We start from the raw sequence: 6539 nt of genomic DNA on the forward strand, positions 1-6539 counted from the left end.
ACATGGGCCACCACACCCGGCTAATTTTTGTATTTTTAGTAGAGATGAGGTTTTGCATGTTGGCCAGGCTGGTCTCGAACTCCTGGCCTCAAGTGATCCTCTCTTCTTGGCATCCCAAAGTGCTGGGATTACAAGCATGAGCCTCCAGGCCCAGACACTTTCAAGTCTTTATTTATTAAATTGACAGCACCCAGAACATATGCCATTGCCCCCGCTGCAAACCTGCTTCTCCTTCTGTGTCACCTGCTGCTCAGATCCACTTCTCCCACCTCCCTGTCATCAGCAAGTTCTCTTTGGTCACGTTTCTCAAAGTATATACTGAAAGCTCTCTATCATTACTGTCAGAGCTTTGGACAATCTCTTGCTACACTAACATGGGTAATTTCAGTAGCCTCCAAACAGATCTTGTTGTCTCTGCTCTTGCTCACCTTAATCCATCTTCCACAAAGCTACAGGAGCGCCTTCCCCAAAGCACAGAAACTGCTCATCGGATACCCTTCCCACTTGCTAACATGCACCGTAATGGCCTAGAGGGGAGTTTGTTTCAGTCAGCTTTTTCCAATTCACTTGGAGAAACATTCACTTTAATATAAAAAGCTGTGCATAATACTCCACTAGGCAAGGAAAGCAGTCTCTTTTAAAAGCATCTGTCAGATAAAATTCACCTTAGCAATGGCATAAAGGAAACATCTTGCCTATAGAAGAAATTTATGAGGCAAGAAAATAAGAAGATGAAAGGAGGAGCCTATTGCAGAAGTAAATTAGATATCTAGGTAAAAGAAAAATATCAGGGCAGCACCTCCTAAATTAAACTTAATTGAAAGAGATTAAGCTGAATTAAAATTGATTAGGCCAAGCGTGACATCATTATGAATTTTAATGATAATTAATAATATTCATTGAACACCTAGTTGATATAGGGTAAGACACAGTCCCGTCCCCTGAGTTTATAATCCAAATTAGGGAGGGAGAATGAGTTGGCTGAAAAAGTAAAAGCGAAATAGACTTCAAGGAAATGAGTTCTAAGAGTGCTGACTCCACTCGGAGAGTAGTTTAGTGTTGTAATGGGAGTAAGTAACCTCAGAGAATGTTAGATTCTTTGTAATTACTTAAGGGAGGAATAAGGTACTGGAAGTTTAGCCTTTACTGTAGTTACTGGTGAGGTGAAAAAGTGTCAGTCTGGGTGAAAAAGGAAACAAAAATAAGTTAATACGGTATAAGACATGGTAAACAAGGAAGAAAACTGCATCATTACTCCATTTAATGGAAAATAAGTGTTCAAAAAACATATGTAGTTTCTTGTAGATCTTTGTAGTACCTTAATTTTCTAATCATTAATTCTATCATATAATTACACCTTGATTTTTTATTGTATTTTACTGCTGAAAAAGTCAATAGCGTATTGATTTTAGGTTTTAAAATTAAGTTGATTAATTTATTCTTTCAGTAGTTGTTATTTGGAGGCATGATTTAAAAGCAAGTTGAATTATTTTCTTGTACCTCTTGTAAACACCTTAAAAGTCTAATTCCAAACAATAGTTTTAAGAATATCTTGAGCAATGACAGCAACTTCAGAATGAATGAGTAGCTTTTTAGAGTGTTACATTGAAAAAACTGTGCTTTATTATACAGCCACATTTTCAAAGATAAACACAGACTTCCCAGGGATAGTTTTTCCATTGCTTATATCTGCCTCCTTCTCTTCAAAGATATACATTACAACTAGCAAGGGTGAGCTCCTGTGTAGCTTGGTCTCCTTCCTCTCTCAGACATTTCGTAGAGAAGATGGACATTTCCTTCCGCCATCTCTGCTAACTGATGATGTTTGAGCTCTTCGTTGGGGAAGACGTCAGCTGTTGATTCACTGCAGTTGCCAATCATTGAATCAGGTAGAGTATGTTCCCCTCTTATAAAGGGAAGTTTTCAGTAAATCAGATATGATGATGGGCATGACTTTGGAAGTACAAAGTGACCAACGTCATGGTTCCACAGCAGGTACACTTTCCTCTCTTCCCAAGAATAAAAGTGTGCTGCCACACTCTCAGGAAATTCCCTGAAGGACTCAGAAAAATGGACAGATTTAATCTGGTATAAAAAAGCATGCATCCATTTCCAACAAATATATCACGACTTCTCAGAGTAGGGAAATAATGTACATATCAGAAATGTGGTGCACCCATCAAAATTATGTAAAATCAGTGATGTAAATCATAAACTCATGACTCTACTTTTCCCAATGGTATAAAGATTATACAATATTTTAGATTAAAATAAGTACCAAAAGATAATGTAGGAGAATATCTAGGGGACCTCAGATTTGGAAATGACTTTTTAGATGCAATAACAAAAGCATGCTTCATGAAAGAGAAAATGATGAAATTGGACTTTATTGAAATTAAAAACATCTGTTTCTGAAAGACACTGTTAAGAGAAAGAAAAGATAAGCCACAGGCTGGGAGAGAAAGACAAAATGTGAATAACATGTATTTGATAAAGGACTTGTTTCCAAAATATACAACCAGCTCTTATAACTGAGCAATAGCAAAACAACCCAAGTAGACGTGGGCAAAAAATCTAAACAGTTAACTCACCAAAGAAGACAGACAAATGTTAAATACACATTTGAAAAGGTGCTCAACACTGTACGTTCGTTAGAGATTGCAAATTAAAACCACAATGAGATACCACTACACTTATTAGAATGGCAAAAGAAAATCAAAACACTGACAACATCAAATGTGGGTAAGGATGTGGAGCAACAGGAACTGTCATTCACAGTTAGTGGGAAAGTCAAATAGTGAAGCCACTTTCAAAAACAATCTGACAACTGCTTACAAAGCTAAACATAGTTTGACCATACAACCCAGCAAATTGTGCTCTTAGGTATTTACTCAAATGAATTGAAAATGTTATGTCCATAGAAATGCCTACACATAAATGTTTATGGCAGCTTTATTCATAATTGCCAAAATTTGAAAGCAATCAAGATAGCCTTCAATAGGTGAATAGGTGAATGGATAAACAAACTCTGCTGCATTCATACGATGGAATATTATGCAGAGATAAGAAGAAATGAGCTATTAAACCACAAAAAGAGGCACAGGAACCTTAATTGCATGTTACTAAGTTAAAGAAGCCAGTGTGGAAAGACTAAATGCTGTATGAGTCCAGTTATATAGCATTCCAGAAAAGACAAAGCTGTACAGATAGTAAAAAGATTGGTGTTTGCCAGGGTTATGGGGGAGAAGAGGGAAATACCTGGGGCACAGGCTATTTTTAGGGCAATGAAACTGTTCTGTATGATGCTGTAATGGTGGATACAGGATATTTTGCATTTGGCAAAACCCGCGGAATTGTACTACTACACAAAGAATAAACCCCAATGCCAACGTGGACTTTAGTTAATAATAATATGTCGATATAGTTTCCTCAGTTGTAACAAATATACCACACTAATGCAAGATGGTAATAATAGGGAAAAGTGAGGGTAACGGGGAGATGAGATCTATGGAAATTCCCTGTATTTTATCATCAATTTTTCTGTAAGCCTTTAACTGTCCTTAAAAATTAAAATATATTAAAAATAAATAAAAAATAAATACACGATCAGCTCCAATGCATGGAAAACTCTAGTATTACCATGTCCACTATTTCTGAGAATTCCAAAGCCATCTAAATATCTGGGGTCCTCCTGCACAATATGTATATGTAGGATAGTGACATGTTCCATACATTTCTGTAATTTAGTTTGATGAAGAGCTTGTCTTTGTTTTGCTTTTAATTTTTTTTTAAAGAAACAAGGTGTCACTTGATCTTTTGAATGGGTTCTTGTCAGATGTTCTTACCTACTGACTGTCAAAGTATTCATGGCAAATGATGTTGCCATATTAATACAATTTATTTTGGTTAAAGCGGTTTGCCTTAAGCTACTAACGCAGACTCAGTGCTCTGTGCAATTGATGGTTGAATGATCAATAGAACACCTAAGATTCTCATAAAATCCAACTTCCAACACTGTGACAATGAGCCAGATTAAGAGAAAAGTTCAGTTGGCCTTCTGTTGTCTCTCTTATAGACTGGCTTTCCAGGCATTCTACCTGAATTACAATAGACAAAAATTAGTTGACAAAGTCAGCAACATAGACCATGTAAACCTCATGATTCCTTATAGTGAAATAAACAATGAAGTAAGAAAAGTACAGATAAACTTTAACATTTCAGTGAGTTAATAAATTAAAAGTCCTTTATTCATGTGAGAGTATAGTCATTGGTATGTGTTGAGAGAATGGATCCATACAGCCATTCAAGGACCCAGGCTGATGAAAGTTTTGACATTTTCAATGAGTGATTTCTATAGTGACACTATGTGTTGTTATCCATCCAAAGGATGATGAAAGAGAGAGAGAGAGAGAGGGAAAACAAAACAAAACAAAACAAAAAAACAGCACATGGAAGGTTTCTTGGTCCAAATGTATGTCACTTCTGTCTATACCCCATTGGCCAGAATTATTTGTTCACATGAACACACATAAGTACGTGGGAGGGTGGAAACATGGAGATTGAGGAAGTAGATGTGTTAAATATATATGATATATACATTATACATATGTATTCCAAGTACATACATCTCATTCATTCTATTCCAGAATTAATAGCTTGTGATGAGAAGACAGGAATGGAATAAAATTGAGGATGGAAAAAAATAAAATTTAGTTAATTAAACAAGAGTGAATCTTTGCTTGACAGCGTGTCATATGTTAAGGGATCTGATTAACACAACTCTTTATAGCTGACATAAAACTATATATTATATATTTTTTTTTAAAAAAAGAAGCAAGTTAGTAAACCACTAAGACAGATTTCTTTCTTAACTTTTTTTTTGAGGAAAAGACATGATAGATTCTTGTCATTATTTAAGTCCACAAGTTTTCCCTTCCCGGGAGAGGCTTAATTCTTACTGCACTCTTTGAGTCATCGAACAGATTAAATTATGGAAATCTGGTCAGGTATTTCTGCAAGTTTTATATTGTTATAAAATAGCTTCAGGGGAGACACACATACCAAAAAAAAAAAAAAAAAGGGGGGATAATAAGGGTGAGAGTACATTAGCCTAAAGTATAATTTTATTGTTTTCCATCTGTTGTAATTATGAAAATAAACTCGTTGGTACTCTGATCAGCAGGATAAGTCATCAGAAAGATGCTTGTGTCTAGCAACATATCTTGTTACATGTTATAAATAAGAACATCTTATCTACATGGCTTTTTTCCCCCTTAGGAGCAGAGCCATTGCAATCTTCCCGCTAGAAAAGTCATTTTTTCCCCCCTCAAACCAACATAGCTCAAGGGAATAGTATTTGTTTCAACCAAATCATTAACTGCATATGGGATTTAGATTTGCATTTGCACGTATTTCCAAGGTGACTGAAAAAGCATTCTTTTAAGAAAATAACAATTTTAAAATCATAGTTGGAAGGGTATATTTTCTCTCCACATATTGAGTAAGAATAATATGTGTGCTATTGAGTGTGTAGGAGTACTCAGTGAGCATTCGTCAACTAACTTTTACAGTGACAAACCAACTGAGTCAAGAAAAATAGGCTTGATTCTTCCTGTCTCGCTCTCTTACTGCCTAAACTATGGAAAGCTTACTCTAAAACATGAGCTTTATTTTTAAATAGTAAGGATGATTTTGTTACCTTAAAGAGGACACGTGATTAACTGCCTTAACTCACTTCTTATTTTCTCTAACTTAAGGAAGTGACGTAACTGGCATTGATGAAGGAAAAAATCAAAATGAAGATTTTTTTTTTCCTACAGCATCAATTTTATGATTTCCTAAAAAATACTGTGAAAGGTCAATGGCTATTTATCCACAACTATTGTCTTATATAATGTGTTTTCATTACTGGTAGGAGAAGGAAATAATAGAAACAAAAGAAAGTAAATTTTTAGGTTTTAATAGGGACCAGTGATTCTCTTAATTCTTAAATGTCTCTAGTCATCAGCCAGATTTGAGAACCACTACTCATGGTAACTCATTAATTTTAGAAATACCGGCCAGAGAGTGAAGCCATACAGCTAGGGACTGGCAGAGTGAGGACATGGTGGGAAAGTGCGCTTTTTTGGTTTTTGTTACCTCCCTCCAAGCCGCCCCCCCCCCGCCCACACACACACACATGATTATAAGAAGAAATGTGAGCACAGGATCTTGTTGCTATCACTCATGATAAATGCTAGTTGACATACGGGAACAAAGAGTGACAGGTTTTCTTCACCTCAACATAACGTGAAGGCCCTGCAAAGTAGTGAAAAATCTTTCCTAATTTAAGGGGCACTGAATGGACTCAACCACTAGCAGAAGGACATCCTACCAGAGTGCTGAGAATTTTCTTTTTGGAGTGCCCCAGTCCATCCGTGAAGAAGGCTGCTTCAGTATTTTGAGTTTCAGCATTTCTCAGTTTGGGGTTTTTGAGCAAGGGATGCTACTTGCAATTTTCTAAAGACCCTGATCTGAGTTAGATTTCCAGGGAATTAATG

At 36.1% G+C, this 6539-nt stretch overlaps 1 long non-coding RNA gene across 1 annotated transcript; it reads left to right on the forward strand.

Annotated features, from left to right (window-relative positions):
• The first annotated feature begins 1150 nt into the window (after window positions 1-1150).
• LOC108538526 (uncharacterized) lies at window positions 1151-5965 on the forward strand. Its single transcript, XR_001888103.1, has 4 exons — window positions 1151-1226; window positions 1710-1889; window positions 4076-4187; window positions 5757-5965. It is a non-coding gene; the product is annotated as an uncharacterized LOC108538526 (long non-coding RNA).
• The last annotated feature ends 574 nt before the right edge of the window (window positions 5966-6539 follow it).

This window comes from Rhinopithecus bieti, unplaced genomic scaffold (genome assembly GCF_001698545.2).
Source record: "Rhinopithecus bieti isolate Rb0 unplaced genomic scaffold, ASM169854v2 scaffold_13900, whole genome shotgun sequence".
In the NCBI taxonomy this organism is placed as follows: domain Eukaryota; kingdom Metazoa; phylum Chordata; class Mammalia; order Primates; family Cercopithecidae; genus Rhinopithecus; species Rhinopithecus bieti.